Source organism: Musca domestica, unplaced genomic scaffold (genome assembly GCF_030504385.1).
Source record: "Musca domestica strain aabys unplaced genomic scaffold, Musca_domestica.polishedcontigs.V.1.1 50, whole genome shotgun sequence".
Taxonomy (NCBI): Eukaryota; Metazoa; Arthropoda; class Insecta; order Diptera; family Muscidae; genus Musca; species Musca domestica.
In genome coordinates this window covers 1189992-1208314 of record NW_026712347.1, presented here as the reverse complement: position 1 = coordinate 1208314, position 18323 = coordinate 1189992, and the positions used below count along the sequence as shown (strand labels likewise).

At 36.6% G+C, this 18323-nt stretch overlaps 2 non-coding genes across 2 annotated transcripts; one reads left to right on the top strand and one right to left on the bottom strand.

Moving 5' to 3' along the window:
- Positions 1-10638: 10638 nt before the first annotated feature.
- On the top strand, positions 10639-10725 carry TRNASTOP-UCA (transfer RNA opal suppressor (anticodon UCA)). Its single transcript has one exon. It is a non-coding gene; the product is annotated as a tRNA-Sec (tRNA).
- A 285-nt stretch (positions 10726-11010) lies between these two features.
- On the bottom strand, positions 11011-11083 carry TRNAV-AAC (transfer RNA valine (anticodon AAC)). Its single transcript has one exon. It is a non-coding gene; the product is annotated as a tRNA-Val (tRNA).
- Between the last annotated feature and the right edge of the window lie 7240 nt (positions 11084-18323).

Sequence of the window (18323 nt, the reverse complement as noted above, 5' to 3'; positions counted from 1 at the left end):
TTTGGACAAAATCGGTTACCGACTTATCGTGCGCACAGGTAGACAAGCAGACTTTTTAATGCCCTCCACCATTCTATGGAGGGTATATTACATTTGTCATTCCGTTTGTAACTCCTCGAAATATTCATAATAGACCCTACAATGTTTATATATTCGGGATCAGCGTAAAATTCTAAGAAGATCTAGCAATTTCCGTCCGCCTGTCCGTTGTAATCCCGCTAACTTTAGAACGACTTGCTAGGAGGCTAGAATTTTGCATACATACATAGCTTACCAGTAGGCAGGTTAAGTTCGTAAATGGGCCGATTCGGCCCACGTTTTCGTACGTCCCTCAAATAATAGTACCCCCGATATTCGGTATTTTGATGATTTTAACCACATTTTTCAATGGAATTGTCTGAAATTCTACACAAGGAGTTCTTCGTGACTACTTTAGCCTCTGAAAAAGAATTGTCTGTATAAGTTCACTATAACGTATAACTCCCATATAAGTGTACCTCCCTTTAACCACATTTTTTAATGGAATTGTCTAAAATTCTACACAAGGAGTTTTCTGTGAGTACTTTATCCCCTGGAAGAGAAGAGATGCAGGGTGAGGTAAAAAAAACTGCAACAAAGTCCAACGCCACAGTTTTTACATTTTTCTTAATTTTATTGAATAAGAGCAAAAAATGTCGGATATGGCATCAAGTTTTAGAATAAGTTTAGATTTGTGCGAAATGGTCACGTTTGGCATGAATTATGGCCTTCAAACGGCAAATGAAACCGTCACACGTTGCCCGAATGGTGCTCTGTGGTATTTTGGCCCATTCCCGGCGAAGCGCTTGCTTGAGGTGATTGACATTTTGGTATTTTTTGTTTTCAAAAATATTCAGACACAATAATCCAACGGATTGGTATCCGGAGATTTTGGCTGCCATTGGCGCTGGAAATAAGGCGAGGAACCTTATTTTGTAACCATTCTTGGGTGGCGCGTGCTGAGTCCTGTTGGAATGTCCAAGGTCTGCGGTCAAAATGTTTGCGTGCCCAAGGCTTTAATACACCCTCCAGAATATTTTCGCGATAATATTCGGCATTTGTTCTGATGTCCCGGTAGATTAATACGAGCGGAGAGTGACCATCGGCTGTTATAGTGCCCACACCATCACCATGGCCTGCGCTTGAGTTTTGGTGGCCAACCGAAGGTGCACATTGTCAACTGGCCTCTTCGGCAAGTAAACACGATCATTTTGTTTGTTTACAACTACACAGCCTTAGACAAACGGCTGGACATCGAATGTTTTCTCATCGGAGAAAACCAAATTCGGCAGTTCACCACTTTCGGCCAGGCGAAGCAACTCTTTAGGTCTTTTGAGTCTATTTTTTATACCCTCCACCATAGTATGGAGGGTATAGGATTGTCATTCCGTTTGTAACACATCGAAATACACATATATATTTTTGATCAGCATAAAATTCTCTGTCGATTTAGCTATGTCCGTTCCTCTGTCCATCTGTGGTAATCACTCTAGCTTCCGAACGAATTGAAGTAGATTGATAACATTTTGCTCAAATGTATGTTATGTCTGCAGGACTTTTGGTATTGAAAATGAGCTATGTAGGCCCATGTTTTGGTATAGCCCCCATATAACTTTACCCCCCGATATTCGGTATTTTGATAATTTTAGCGACATTTTTCACCGAAATAATTTCAAATTTGGTATTTGAAGTTCGTAATGAATGCTACAGCCTAAGACAGAAAATTGTCTGTGCAGGTCCACGTCTTCGTATGACGGTACCTCCCGATATTCGGTATTTTGATGATTTTAGCGAATTTAGTCACCGGAATTGTTTCAAATTTGGTATATAAAGTTCGTAATGGATACTACAGCCTTAGACAGGAAATGGGTTATGCAGGTCCACGTCTTTGTATAGGCTTATGACAAATATTACCTACGCAGGTTCAAGTCATCGTATAGACCCTAATATAATAGCTACATTCGGTATTTTTAAGATTTAACTGAAGTTTTAACGGATGTTATTGTTTTTCACAATCGTCAATACGTCCCAAATGGTGGAGGGTATTCAGCTTTTTTACTTGTTTCTGTTGCGATGTAAATTCTTGCACTTTTTGGAATTTCCATGGTTTTACCCCGAGCTCATTTTTCAATATTTGCCGAATGGAATATTGCGATATGTTCAGCTCAAGAGCAATTTTTTGGCCACTGCGACTCTGGTTTCGATCAAGGCGTTTTTTTTTACTTTTCGAACAATTTTGCGGATGTTGCTGTTTTCTTCCGTCCACTTCCTAGACGTTGGGCTAAACTACCAGCATCACGGTAACGAGCGATGGTACGAGACACAAAAGATTTATTTACATTTAAATGCGGGAGTGCTCTAACGATAGCCACTTGTGGCTTTCCAGCCAAATATAAAGAAATTACACTATCGCGCTTGAATTCCATTACGAATAACATTTTTCTGGAAGATTCCCACCGAAATGTTTTTGTTCGCTTGTAAACAATATAATGAGCTGTCACTGGAACAATTTTAGAAGCTGTGGGACGAGTGGCTTAGAAATGACAGCGATCTGAAGTTGTTTGGAGTTTTTCATCTCACCCTGTGAGTACAAAATTGGAAAACTTCCTCCATATCTAAATCATACACTACGCCAGCAATTTTATTTTCAAATTTCAGGATTCCACCTCTATCCGTTCCCCTAAATTTTAATTGTATCAAATTTAGTACCGTTTCGTACTTTTCGTGAGTACACACTTCCTAAACTACCTCCTTACAGCGACCCTACTTCTCAAATTTCAAGTTTTTAGCTTTTACTGTTAACATGATACAAAATAGTACAGAATGTAGTACATTTTAGTACACTTATAGTGCAAAAACACTTCATCACTGACCCTCATTCCAAATTTAAGTTCTACTTCTAGCTCTGCTGGTTTTGTCAAATACAATGGGTCAAAGAGTCAAATATTTAGTACTATTTTCATACAAATTTCCAAAAACTCGGCCATCGGACCACGTAGGTTATAAATCCACGTTTTCCTATAACTCCTAATTAAAGCTACCTTTCAATATTCCGTATTTTGATAATTTTGACCACATTTTTACACAGGATTGTTTAAGAACTGGCAGTGGATTCCACGTGCTTTGGCATAACATTGTCTTTTCAGAGCCAAGAGTATGTTGGGAGGCTATACAAACACGTGGACCTCCATTTCAAAGAATGTAGTACCGATTTCGGATTTTAAATATAAAATTTGAAACAATTCTGGTTTACTCTGGCTAATATCATCAAAATGCCGAATAAAGTGAAGTACCGTTATATGTGGGCTATACGAAGACGTGGACCTGCATAAGTAAATTTTTGTCATTGGCTGTAGTACCGATTCCGAACTTCAAATACGAAATTTGAAATAATTCCGGACTATAATGTCTCTAAAATCATAAAAAACCGAATAATGGGAGCTTCCGTTATAGAGGAGGAATTCGACCTATTGGTAAGCCTAAATGTCAAATTTTAGCTGATTTAGTTAAAAACTGATGCTGAAAGCTTCAAAATATGGAGAGGTAGAGTTTTTTGGAATCTATAACTAAACAGGACAGTTTATCACACAACTCCGATCATCTATAGACAATACACCTACTATGCCTAATTTCAGAGCTCAACATAAAATATTGTGAACTCTACCTCGATTTCAGCAGGACAACCGACATGCAGACAATGGACAGAGAGACAGGCATCGTTCAACCATTTTAGAATCCTACAGTGATCAAGAATAAATAATTCTTGCGGCTACGACTCAGGCTCCAACTCCAAAAAAATTATTCTACTCACAGACTACGAAACTCTGAATCTGATATTGAGACATCAGGCTCAGTCTGATAAGAAACTTCAGCTAATAATATTGTATTTAAAATTAAGTCTTATTTATCAGAAATGCCTAGTATAAAAAGGTATTCAATTTATGGGCAAATGGGGTCATCTTTTGATATGTTATTGTTATATGATGAGCCCCTATTCCATTCCTCCCTGGTCACAATTGTTAGGCATTTAAGTCGAGATCCATTTTCCACTCATTTCAAATGCGTTCCAACGCATTCTTCTCCAACGCATTCTTCTCCACAACAATATTTTATATTACAAGGATATTCTTTGGGGGAAAAGTAGAAACGCAACAACGCAAGAAAAAAAAACTATGAAAAATATTTAAATGTTGACGACACTTTGGGGGCAAGAATATAAAAAATATGCAATTTTGTTTCATAAAACTTGTGTTAGGTATCGGGGGAGCACCAACAATATCAACAACGCCAACCAAGCGCTGCACGGCAAATTGCAAACAATTAGCGAAAAACTGCCAAGAACATCCTAAAGAGATGATTCGCTTTTTTCGTCATCGTTGTTGTTGCTGCTGCTGTTCTCGTTGTTGTCTGCACTTTGCTTGTTCGCAAGAAGTTCACATTGCCCCCGCGTATTTCATGGCAAAGTTGTTGCACTTTGCATTTTTCATTTCATGCTAAATGATTTGATGTGAAAATGAGCATTGGGACACGAACTCGGCGAAATAGAATTGCGAATTGTAATTACATGCATGTTTTATTTATTCACTTTTTTTAGGGAAAACTAGTTTAACACTATTTGTTGTGAAATTTAAGATCATTACAATTTATTTGAAATATTTTCGAAATCGATATTAAAACGAGAAAGACCTCTTCTTCAATCAATTTTGAAAGTATTGTTTGTTGGATTCTATGACAATTGAAAGTTTCGATATCCGTCTGACACCTCCCACACAAAGAATAAAAAATTTGGATATTCTCTCAAATTGCTTATAACTCTCCCCATTATTGGAATTTTCTAATATATCTACCAACATCAGATCTAGAGTGAAAATAGGATATGTATCTCCACTCTGTGTGGTACCTTTTACAACTACAGTCAAAATTTCCCGAAAACGTAAGTCGTATTCTTCAAAGTTCTAAAATTGCACCACGTTCTAACTAATTTAGCTACTCTTCCATAAACAATTGTTTCGTTCTTGTTATTTTGGGGGATAAAGAGTAATTTTGTGGTACAGTGTTATTATTAAACATATCATAAAAAATTCTATTGCTCCTAAAAGTATGCTTCACAATATGAATATCCGCTTTTATTAATGCATTTAGTTGTCTTTATGACCAACAACTAACCAATTCCACATCATTCATATAAGTAGAACACAATTCGAAGTCGAATAAAAATAAAATGGTTATAACTCCTTAAATATTGACTTGTCATCGTTTTGTTTTGTGATCAGTTCTTATACCCTTCACCGCACTGTGGTCCGAGTATTATGTCATTGTGCATTTGTTTGTAACAAAGATAAAGAAGCGAGTTAGACCCATAGATTGTTTTGATGATCTGCATAGATCAACATTATGAGTCGATATTTTCATGTCGGTCCGTCTGTCCATGTATTTTGTAAACAAAGAACAGGACGCATTTATTTGGACAATAAATGATGAAAGATGAAATATTGCACAAAATATTTTTTGGGTCCAAGGACGAAATTATAGGTAATCGGTCAAAATTTAGATAAAGCTCCTATATACAGGCTGAGATATAAAAACAACAAAGTCAAACTCTGAAATTTTTAATTTTTTTAATTGTATGGAATGAAAACAGAAAATGTTGGAAATAGCATCAAATTTTAGAATAAGTTTAGATTTGCTCGAATTGGTCACCTTTGCCAAGAATTATGGCCTTCAAACGGCCAATAAAACCGTCAGACGCTGCCCGAATGTTGCTTTGTGGTATTTTGGCCCATTCCCGGCGAAGCGTTTGCTTGAGGTGATCGACACTTTGTTTTTTTTTTTAGTTCCAACCTTGCTTTCCAAAATATTCAAGACACAATAGTCCAGAGATTTTGGTGGCCATTGTGCGCTGGAAATTAAGCGAGGAACCTCATTTTGTAACCATTATTGGGTGACGCGTTTTGAGTGCGATGTTGCTGAATCCTGTTGAAATGTCCAAGGCCTGAGGCCAAATGCGACAATATTCGGTATTTATTCTGATGCCACGGTCGATTAATACGAGCGGAGAGCGACCATCGGCTGTTATGGCGGCCCACACCATCACCGGCGCTTGAGTTCTGGTGGCGAAACGAAGGTGCACATTTTCAGTTGACCTCTTTGGTAAATAAACACGATCATTTCGTTTGTTTACAAACTACTACACAACGAATGTTTTCTCATCAGAAAAAAACCAAATTCGGCCAAATTCGGCGGTTCACCACTTTCGGCAAGGCGAAGTAACTCTTTAACTCTTTTGAGTCTAGTTTCTTTCTGTTGCGGTGTAAGTTCTTCCACTTTTTGGAATTTCAATGGCTTTTCTCGAGCTCATTTTTTTACTATTTGCCGAATGTAATATTGGCCATTTTTCGGCCACTGCAACGCGGGTTTCGATCAAGTCGCTTATTTACTTTTCAAACCATTTCTGCTGACGTTTCTGTTTTCTTCCGTCCATTTCCTTGACGTCGGGCTACGCTACCAGTATCACGGTAACGAGCGATGGTACGAGACGCAAAAGATTTATTCACATTTAGATTATTCACATAAAGAAATCACACTTTTTTCTTTGGAAAATTCTCACCAAAAATGCTTCTGTGCGCTTGTAAGCAATATAATAAGCTGTTACTGGAATAATTTTAATAGCTGTCGGACGAGTGGCTTAGAAATGACAGCGGTCTGTAGTTGGTTGCAGTTATTTCATCTCACCTTATATATTTACTCGTTTTCAAGTTTATTGTCCACCAAATGGTTAATATAAGCCCGAATTTAATGGATTTTGACAGAGGCGACCACTTTAACCTGGAAGAAAGTGTATTAAATTTGGTGAAAGTAGCTAGCTATAGGTCCCATGCATATGTTTCATCCTATTTTGTGTTTTACTTCCTCACACCCTTAAAATACTCTCCACACAACGATATTTGGTATCAACATGGAAATACCTTTGCTAAACTTTAAAGACATCGGTTCAGATTTGGGTACAGCAACTATAACTTCATCCGGTCTCACGTTTATTGTCCCTAAGAAGTTTAATATCAGCTCAAATAGGATGGATTTTGATGAATATCTGTTCTGGCTCCGGTGTCTGTCAAATTTAGTGGAATACAATAAAATCCTGCCATATATTATTTTCATTCGGCATTAAATTATATCTGCTTTAACGATCATAGTTGGTATGTTTCAATTCTCATAAATTGCCCATAAAAACATTTATTAGTTATATGTAGCTCTACTGTATATGCACAGTGGTGTAGGGTATTATAATGTCGGCCCAGCCCGACTTTAGCCTTTCTTTACTGGTTTAAGCATGCATTTACAAATATTTTAAAATAATAATTTGAAAAAAAGAGACTATCAAAATACGGAATATCGAATACAGATCGGACACCGGTGGCTTTTCTCGAAATGGTTACAGAAAGACATTCCTGTATACGTCCCTGATGTGGACTACATGAAAACATGGGCCAATATAGTCTATGTTGTACCATCAGAGGTAGAACCCATTATGAACTTTAAGTATTATTTTTTAAATAACCTATGGAAAGCTTGACTAAAATCGTCGATATACCCAAAAACGAAACAAAATCCCCGGGTACCGTAAATGGGGGACATAGGAAAACGTGTACCAATATAAGCCACAAGAGGTAGAATCTGTTACAAATTCTCTGTGGTTAAAATCGTCAAAAATCGAATATAGGTACATATAGACTTATACCGATTATCAAATTGCCAAAATCAGGAATTTCCGTTATATCGTGGTTATATTAAAACGTGGGGTGATGATGCAAATTTCCAATACTAACAATATTAAAGTACGTTTATGTTTTATGACATCAGTATCAAGGTTATCTTGATTCAAGTGCTAAATTCAGTTGATTTTATTATGATTTGACTACAAAATGAAATCCATGCAATGCCACTATTTACTATGTGTACTACAAGTGTTTAAGGATCGGTGTTCGTATGCAACCTGGACATATAGAGGAGATTTTTGTACGAAAAGCTTAATGGTACAATTTATGGTATTGAATGAAGGGTTTTGAGGACTGGAACCATAAAATTTGATTTTGAGGTCTATTTTTTATGGAATTGATATAGGGATGTGATTTTGCGAATAAATACAATGTCTGCACAAAAAGTACTAAATTAAGTATTGAGTGAAGGAATTGACCTGGAATTCTGATATTGGAGATGAATGTCACTATTGGTCTCTGTGGTTGAGAGTATGTCTGGTTTGGATAATAGTTCTTAATTTGTAATGAGGGAAAGTAAAAAAGCTGAAATCCTGATGTTTCATATGGAGACGTTGAAATAGTTTTGGACAGAAAAATTAGGTCCAATGGATTTACTTATGCTCTCCTCTGTAAACTTCAAACGAACGATTTTGAGGACTTTTTGGTGTAAAAGGTAAACATTTTTCTATTATTCTTTCGGAAAAAAGTGGCAATTAAGTTAAAAGATATGATATAAACCGTCATAACACCCAATATCGGAAAATACAATTATATGGAAGCTATAAGAAAATGTATACCTGTATAGTCAATGTTTCGCCACAGGAGGTAAGACCCGCTACAATCTTTATATACTAAATTTAAAACAATTCTGTTAGAAACTGTGATCTAAATCATCAAAATACCGAATATCAGGAGGTAATGTTATATGGGGGCTTATACGAAAAAATTTTAGCCCTCTATCTCAATTCGTTTAAAAGAAAGCGAGATTACAACAGATGGACATCGCTAAATCGACTTACAATTTTACGCTGATCAAGAATATGTTGAGTCTAACATGAGTTCCAGTCGCTAGACGATCACTAGTAGGTATAGCTCCATACAGAGGTCCTTCCTAACATTTCATTATACCCTGTACCACAAGGTGGTCAGGGTATTATGGCTTTGTGCATTTGTTTGTAACAAGCAAAAGGAAATGAGATAGACCCATAGTTCCTTTGGATGATTTGCATAGAATCACATTCGTCCGTCTGTCCATGCATTTTTGTAAACAAAGTATTTATTGCCCGGTCCAGATGAAATTTCGCACAAATAATTTGTTTGACCCAAGGACTAACCCCATTGAAATTGGAGATAATCGGTTAAAATTTAGATATAACTCCCATATATATCTTGGTCCGATTTGCCTTTTATTGTGCACCAAACGTAGAATATCAGATCAAATAGTATGAAATTGTGCACCAGATTAGGCCTGAAACTGAGTATGCCAAATTTTATCGAAATCGGTTCCGATATAGCTATAGCTCCCATATATATATTGTCCATCTGATTTGTTGAATTAGTTCTGCACATCCGCAATATGCACTCCGCAGAAACTATATTCGTGGAAATATATCAAATGCAGCTCAGAAATACCTTTGCAATTTTTATCGAGATCGGCTCAGATATGGATATAGTTCCCATATATATCTTTATCCGATTTCAAGTTAATTGTGCACTAAATGGGTAATATCAGCGCAAATTGAAAAGGCATAAATGTATCGGCAAATTTGAAAGAAATCGATCTAGAGGATGATATTCCTCTCATGTATTAGTTACTTTGGACTTTAAATACGTACTATAATCATAGTACGTATGATTCAATTCTCACAAATTCCCCACAAAAACTTGTATGTATAAGTGGTTTAGGGTATCATAAAGTCGGCCCGCCCGACTTTAAGGCTTTCTTTACTGGTTTTTTTATTTGAGAATTTTATTTTTTAATTTATTTAATTTTTCCTTTTATAAACCAGATTATTCCATTTGAAATTCGATTTTTTATAAATAATTTGAATAATCCTATTAAAAACTTTTGTTTTTTTTTTTCAAATTGTTTTCGTATGATTCGAATAACGTGTAGATCGGGTCGAAATTATCAAATTTTTGTTTGAATTGACTTCGTATTTACTTTTGCGAATTAAAAATAAGAAAAATTAAATTACGGCTAATTTTATTCGAATTTCAATAGGGAATAAATGGAAACTTTCAAAGTGGAATAATTTCAAAAATGTTTTCAATTAGATCTGAATAAGGAGACATGCAATACCGAAGTTATTTTAGTTTTATATCCCAAAAATCCTTAAAAATCAGCTGATTGGAAATAGAAGCCGAGACTTTCAAAGTGACAAAACTTAGGTGGTACCACATACAAATGTACCCACATTGAATAATTTTTGCGAAGATTTAAATACCCACTGAGGACCCGAAATATATTGAAATTTTCCAATACCTTTGAAATATGAAACATATAGGTAAAATGGAATCCAATTATATTGACAATTGAAACCTATATATTGATTTCAACAGACAGACATAGGTCAATCGACTTGTTACCTACTGACCACGAATATATGTACTTCTCATGGTGTAAAGTAAGAAAAAAGACGGAAAGAAAGAACATTCTAATTTTCCCACCCTATGCCTTTTGTTTGCAAATAAGTATTATTCAATTGTTCTTTGTTAAAAGAATCTATTGTTCGTTGCCTTTTAATTTAATTAAGCGCCTAAAAGCCCTCTAGAATGTTAAACATCTATTTCGTCATTATAATTCACATATGCCTTTTCACTTTGTTCTAAGTACAAATACTTGAATATTGCCAATGCTAGTGCCCCACTGAGCTTCGGTGGTCCGGGGTGCAGGCTTCAAACCTGTAGTCGATTAGCGTCGAAGTGGTTCGATTCCACCTGGGGGGCGTTTGTTGATTAAAATCTCCATTATTTTACGCGAATTACCTAAAAAATGTTTTTTTGAGTGTTTATGTTTTTGCAATCAAATTTTTTCGAAATATGCAATAATGCACAAAAATTACCTTATATATGTTTAGTTCACAATAAATTCTTGTTTACTAATACGGGTTTTGTGTCTTTCCTTATCATTATATATTTTATTTGGAATTGGTTTTTATTATATTTTTTTGTGTTATAAATAAATAAATTTTAAATAAAGCGAAAATAAAACGAAAACAATTCACCTAGTGAATGTTTCCGCCCGGGATTGAACCGGGGGCCTTCCGCGTGTTAGGCGGATGTGATAACCACTACACCACGGAAACAGTTAAGATATGCTTCAAAAATAACAGTTTTATTCCGTTATCTCTCCCTTCCCACTAAACACCCTAAACAGTTGTTATTTAACGCCGCTGTTATTTGGTGGTGGGTTTCAATGCGTGTGCTTGGATTGGTGGTGGGTTTTTCAAGCTATTCATTGCTTTGGGTTGGCTTAAAATTGAATTCGTTAACACTTACGTTACAATTGGCAACAAAACAAAGTGGTGACTATGGCGGCGATTTGCTGCAAAGCAAAGTTGTTAACTTCTAGAGCAAATTAACAGTTTTACGCCAATGGGAAACGTTTTATACAAGAGGTTAAGGGGTGTAGTGATGCATGTGAATTGAAACAAGTAAACAACCAGTATGTTCGGAAGGGCCGAACTTTGATTACCATTTACCATTTGGAACGAATTTGGAAATTTTCGTAAAAAAAGTAACATTCGCCCAAAATTGTGTTAAAAGCTTAAAAAAGAAACGGAACATATTGAGGTCTAAACGTAGACGTGGACCTCAACAAGCAAATTTTGTCATAAGCCATTGCAATATTGAAATACGAAACTTAAAAAAAAAATCCGTGAATAATCTAGCTAAAATAAATACCGAATATAGGGAGGTACTGAAGGCTTGGACCTGCATAGAGAATTTTCTGTCATAGACTTCCCATTACGAACTCTAAATACGAAATTTGAAACAACACCGGGGACTGATGTCGCCAATATTATCAAAATACCGAATATTGGGATATTCCATTATGTGGAGGCTATACGAAGACGTGGGTCTGCATAAACAATTTTTTGTCATAGGCTTTAGTAACGAATTACGAATTCTACGCAATTTCAAACAACTCCGGTGAATGACGTCCTCAAAATAGCCAAATATCTAATATCGGGGGGTTCCATTGTATGTGGTCTATACGATATCCTGAACCTATATTGATATTTCTCTTCCAGGGAGTAACGTGCTTGGAAAGAACTTCTAGTAAGGAATTTTTTGAAAATTCCGCCCAAAAATGTTGCTAAAATCATCAAAATACCGAATATAGGGAGCTACCCTTACATTTGGGATAAATGATATCGTGGACCTATGTAGACAATAATCTTCCAAGGGATGAAGTACTCAGAAGGAAATCCTTATGTGGATTTTCAGACAATTTTATTGAGAAATTTATCTACAATCATCAAAATACCGAATATCGGGGGTACCGTTGTAAGGGGGCTATACGATATCGTAGACTTATATAAACAATTTTCTTCCAAAGAGTAAAGTACTCAAAAATAATTTTTTGTGTAGATTTTCAGACACTTCCATTAGAAAATGTGGCTTAAATCATGAATATCAAGGAGGGGGTTTCGTTGTATGGGGATATACGATATCGTGTACCGATATAGTCTATCGAACTTGCCTGCAGACAAAAGACTGATCTGTGCAAAATTTTAGCTTCCTATCTTTATTCGTTTTGACTCTCGCGTAATTACAACAGACGGACGGACGGACAGGGCTAAATCATCTTAGAATATATATACTTTGTTATGTCTAAAATGATTATATCGATGAGTTACAAACGGAATGACGAACTTACTATACCCTCCATACTATGTATGGTGTAGGGTATAAAAAGAAATGGATGTAATAATCTGCGGGATTTTTAGAAATGCATACTACGAATGGTACTAAGTAGTAATAAAATCAATGTTTCTGGGCTTAAATTCTACTCACAAAATGTAGGACGGTAGAAGTGGGAGACATTTGATAAGGTGTGAAACTTGGAAATATCTACTAAAAACGGTAATACAAAAAACCGACGCAGTCATTTCGGTTGCGCGTTTTTTATGAAATATCTGCATAACTCAAAATACCAATTCCATTGAAAAATGTGTCTAAAATTGGAAAAATACCGAATATCTAGAGGTACCATAATATGGGGTATATACGAATCTTCTGCCATAGTAAGTGGTACCCATTACGAACACAAAATACCAATTTTGCAAAAATTCTGTTGAAAAATATAAAATATATAAATAATCAATATACCGAATATCATTAGGTTCAGTCATGGCTCAATCAGTAAGATTGCTCAATTTCAAGAAACATTTTTTTATAAAAATTTTACATTTTTTAACAAAATGTTCAAACAGCAACCAACTTCAGACTGCTGTCATTTTTAAGCCACTCGTCCGACAGCTGTTAAAATTATTCCTGTGACAGCTCATTATATTTTTTTCAAGCGTACAAAAGCATTTTTTTTTTAAATTTTAACACAAAAAAGTTATTCGTGATGGAATTCAAGCGTGATAGTGTGATTTCTTTATATTTGGCTGGAAAACCACAAGTGGCCATCGTTAGAGCACTTCAGCATTTAAATGTGAATAAATCTTTTGTGTCTCGTACCACTGCTCGTTACCGTGATAGTGGTAGCGTAGTGTAGTAGCCCGACGTCAAGGAAGTGGACGGAAGAAAATAGCTACATCAGCAGAAATGGTTCGAAAAGTAAAGAAGCGACTCGATCGAAACCCGCGTTGTAGTGGCGGAAAATGGCTGGTGAGCTGAATATATTGAAATATTCCATTCGGCAAATATTGAAAAATGAGCTCGGGGTTAATCCTTCCTTCCTTCATTCCTTTCGCACGACGGCCACCAAAATCTCCGGATACCAATCCGTTTGACTATTGTGTCTGGAGTATTTTGGAAAGCAAGGTTGAAACTGAAAAATATCAAAGTGTCGATCACCTCAAGCAAGCGCTTCGCCGGGAATGGCCCAAAATACCGCAGAGCAAATTCGGGCAGAGTTCGACGGTTTCATTGCCAGTTTGAAGGCTATAATTCATGTTAAACGTGACCAATTCGAACAAATCTAAACTTTTTCTAAAAATCTAAAATTAAAAAAAAAAAATGTAAAAATTATGGCGTTTGTTGCAGTTGTCGTTATCTCACTCTATGTCTTTATATCGAGTTCTGAGATGGACGAAATCGGTCCACCCCTTAACTCTACAAAAAGAGAAAGAATAATCCTAATATTTGCAAAAAAGGACAATATCAGTCCACTCAATCAAGTACCTCCCCCACAAAGGGTCAACATTTTGAATAATTATAAATATTATAATATTTGATCTAAGAGTCAGATTGCCTTCAAATTACACACATCGCAATATTTCTATTAACCCAGGGTCTGGTGTGAAGATGGAATATATCGGTCCGCCACTTCTAGTACCTCCCCGACAAAGGGTCAAACTTTTGAATAACCAAAACGATTATAACACCCGAGATAAGTATCCGGTTCTCTTCATATTTCACACACTAGATCTGATGTGCAGATGGAATATATCGGTCCACTCATTCTTATACCACCCTCACAAAGGGTCAAAATTTTGATAAACCATTAAGATCATAAAACGCACATTTAACATCTGATTCCATTCAGACTTCTTACATCTCATAATTTTCATTCTCTCACATAGGGTTCAAGGTTTTGAAAAACAAAACGCTCATAAAAAGCGAAATAAGCATCCAACTCTCTTCAAATTTCACACATTTTTGTTAATACAAGATCTGTTGTGAAGATGATATATATCCACGGACCCCTTCTGGTGCCTCACCCACAAAGGGTCTCAATTTTCTATACATTTCTCTGTCATAACTTACGAAACAAATCATCTATGGGGGAGGTACCAGAAAGAGTGGACCGATATATTCCATCTTCACACCAGACCTTGTGTTAGCAGAAATATTAGGAAGTGCAAAGTTTGAAAATAATCGGATGCTCATTTCGCGTTTTATGATCTTCTTAGTTATTCAACATTTTGACCCAGATTCCATGGGTTAATGAAAATATTGTGATGTGCGATAATTGAAGAGAGTCGGATGCTTACTTTGCATTTTATAAGAGTTAATAATAATATTACGATGTACCAAGTTTGGTCCTAATTCGGACACTCCCTTCAAGAAGTATCGTGCGCACCAGCCAGACAGACAGACGGACGGACATGGCTAGATCGACTCCAAATGTCCTGAAACAGATTTAATCCAAAGAGATCTAGGGTAAAAACCCGTTATTTCGACCGTATAAAATAACATATACCCTCTTTAACCATATAATCGAACATTGGCTGTCGGCAAAACCGACGAACATCTGTCGGCAAACCCGACTACTGTAAATCGACTGAATATTTGCAGTCGTTTGGTATAAAATAAAATGAATGGTTTTCCTAACTTCTCCCCTTTTTGTATATTTGATGTATTCCAAAAAAAGTTTTATTGAAATTTTAATTTGCATTAAAAATTAAAGTCAAAACAACAACCGTCACAATCTCTAAACAAAAACATAATAAATATTTTAAAAGATTCACAATCGCAGTCACGGCTACTAACTGTCGGCGAGGAATTCAATATCAATTAGTATTGGTTTTCTTTTTAAATTAATAATTAAAATTTTTAATTACAGTTTAGCCCGTAGTCAAGCCTTTCCCCGGCGCTGCGTGGTGGTTAACAACGCTAACGACAAACGTCCATACACACACTCGCACGCGGTCGTTATCAGATTACAGGAATGGCGGCGGTGGCGGTGGCGGGAGAATGCGAAACAATTCACCAAAAACACAAACAATGCAAACTTTGTGACAAACCGCAAGAATTTTCGCATCCGAGAGCAAAGAAATGTTAATTTCTTACCGCAATTCACGTGAAAATAGGTAAACCGCATCAAGTAAGCCAAGCCAAACAAAAACCGACCGCAAAGTCGTCGTATTTGTAATTAGATTCTATAGATTTCAAAGTGTACACAAACTTACATACAAGGTATAAAATTTAATTCGGTTTAATTAATATTGAAAATTAATGCAAAGATGAAATCATCAAAAATTAATGAGACATTTTAGAGAGGAAAATACTGAGTTTTGAAATTGTTGTGACTACGTACTCTGCGAAAAATAGATCCTCTGTTGGTTTTCAGATGTAAGACCTCCCAAAAATGTTGATGCCTTCAATGTGGATATGTTGCAGGATATCTTATAACTGGGGGTACGTACAGATTGTAAGGCGGCATCGTGGTCATAAGCAAACAAAATCAAGTCTTCACTCCAACAATTCCGCTTATTAGCGGAACACGAGACGTGCGTGAGCTGTCCAAACTAGTGTGGCCAAAGAAATAATACCTCAAAATCAAAAAAAAAAAAAAAAAAATAGTGTTGCCAACATTAAAGTATATAGAGCTAGATATATAATAGGCAGATAATGCAACCATCTCGCAGGTATCATATCGTTATTGGAGATTTTATCAATGTGATTGGAAAATGAAAGAAATGAACAAAACCTTTATAAAATTTGGGTTTAACCATCGAAATACCGAATATGCAGATGTGCCGGAAAACGTGGACCTGTGTAGGCAATATTCTACCACTAGAGATAGAAATCAAATTTAAAATCCAAATCTGCCAAATATACGTTGCAAATTTGGCTTTAATCATCATTGTTCGAAAGAACATCGCTTTGACTTTTACGATGATCAGGAATATATAGGGTGGGATGAAAAAACTGCAACCAACTTCAGACTGCTGTCATTTCTAAGCCACTCGTCCGACAGCTCATTATATTGTTTACAAGCATACATAAGCATTATGGTGAAAAATTTCCAGAAAAAAAGTTATTCTTGATAAAACTTAAGAGTGATAGGGTGACATCTTAATATTTGGCTGGAAAACCACATGTGGCTATCGTTAGAGCACTTCAGTACTTCAATGTGAATAAATCTTTTGTATCCGTACTACGGCTAGCGTAGCCCGATGTCAAGGAAGTGGACGGAAGAAAACAGCAACATCAGCTGAAATGGTTCGAAAAGTAAAGAAGCGCCTTGATCAAAATCCGTGTCGCAGTGGCCCGAAAATGGCTCCTGAGCTTAACACGTCGCAATATTCCATTCAGCAAATATTGAAAAATCAGCTCGGGGTAAAGCCATTGAAATTCCAAAAAGTGCAAGAACTTACACCGCAACAGAAAATAGACTCAAAAGAGTAAAAGAAAGTGGCGAACTGCCGAATTTGGTTATCTTCGATGAGAAAACATTCGTTGTCCAGCAGTTTTTAAACAAACAAAATGATTGTGTTTACTTGCCAAAGAGGTCAGCTGAAAATGTGTACCTTTGGTTGGCCGCCAGAACTCAGGCGCCGGCCATGGTGATGGTGTGGACCGCCATAACAGCCGATGGTAGCTCTCCGCTCGTATTAGTCGACCGTGACATCAGAATAAATAACGAATATAATCGGGAAAATATTCTGGAGGGTGTTGTAAAGCCTTGGGCACGCATACGTTTTGGCCGCAGACCTTGGACTTCCAAATATCCAATCTGTTGGACTATTGTGTCTTTAGTATTTTGGAAAGCAAGGTTGGCACTAAAAATACCTAAGTGTCGATCACCTCAAGCAAGCGCTTCGCCGGGAATGGGCCAAAATAACGCAGAGCAGCATTAAGGCATCGTGTGACGGTTTCATTGGCCGTTTAAAGGCCATAATTCGTGCCACAGGTGACCAATTCGAACAAATCTAAACTTATTCTAAAATTTTATGCTATTTCCGACATTGTTTGCTTTCATTGAATAAAATAAAAAAAATGTAAAAATTATGGCCTTTGACTTTGTTGTAGTTTTTTATCTCACCCTGTACATGTATATACTTTGTAGGATAAAGCGAGTATATTTCGTAGGTACTAATTCGAAGATCCGCCATACTCTACTTGTGAAATGGGTATTAACCAGAACCACCGCGTTGCCTCCGGGGCCTCCGGGGCTCTGGGGGCTCCGGACACATGTGGCACCATTAGAGTCCACGGTCAGACTTCTTAATCCAAACCACTACCGGTTTTTGCTCCATACAGCACGGGACTGAATACCCGAAATTAGAGAATATTTAAGATACGATCAGGAAACAGGACGAGTGCAACACAAGTCTAATAACGAAGCTTACATGGACGTAGCTTTCTCACTGCGGGACCGCTCCGCTGCTCTTATGCTGGCGAAAGGCAACCGATTAAGTAAAAAGGTGCTCCTATAAGATCTGAAGTATCTATGATGGCGAGACAGAGAGTTGATATATTGAATCTCTCCAAAGCTAACACGCGTAGAGCTAGCGGAGAGAACACCACATCTAGATGCCGGAAGTCGTCGTAAAAAGGACATGAGAACATGAGTGTCTTTCGACACTCCAGCCTAAATTCGTCGTATACCATATGGGTATACGACGCTATAAAGAGACACGA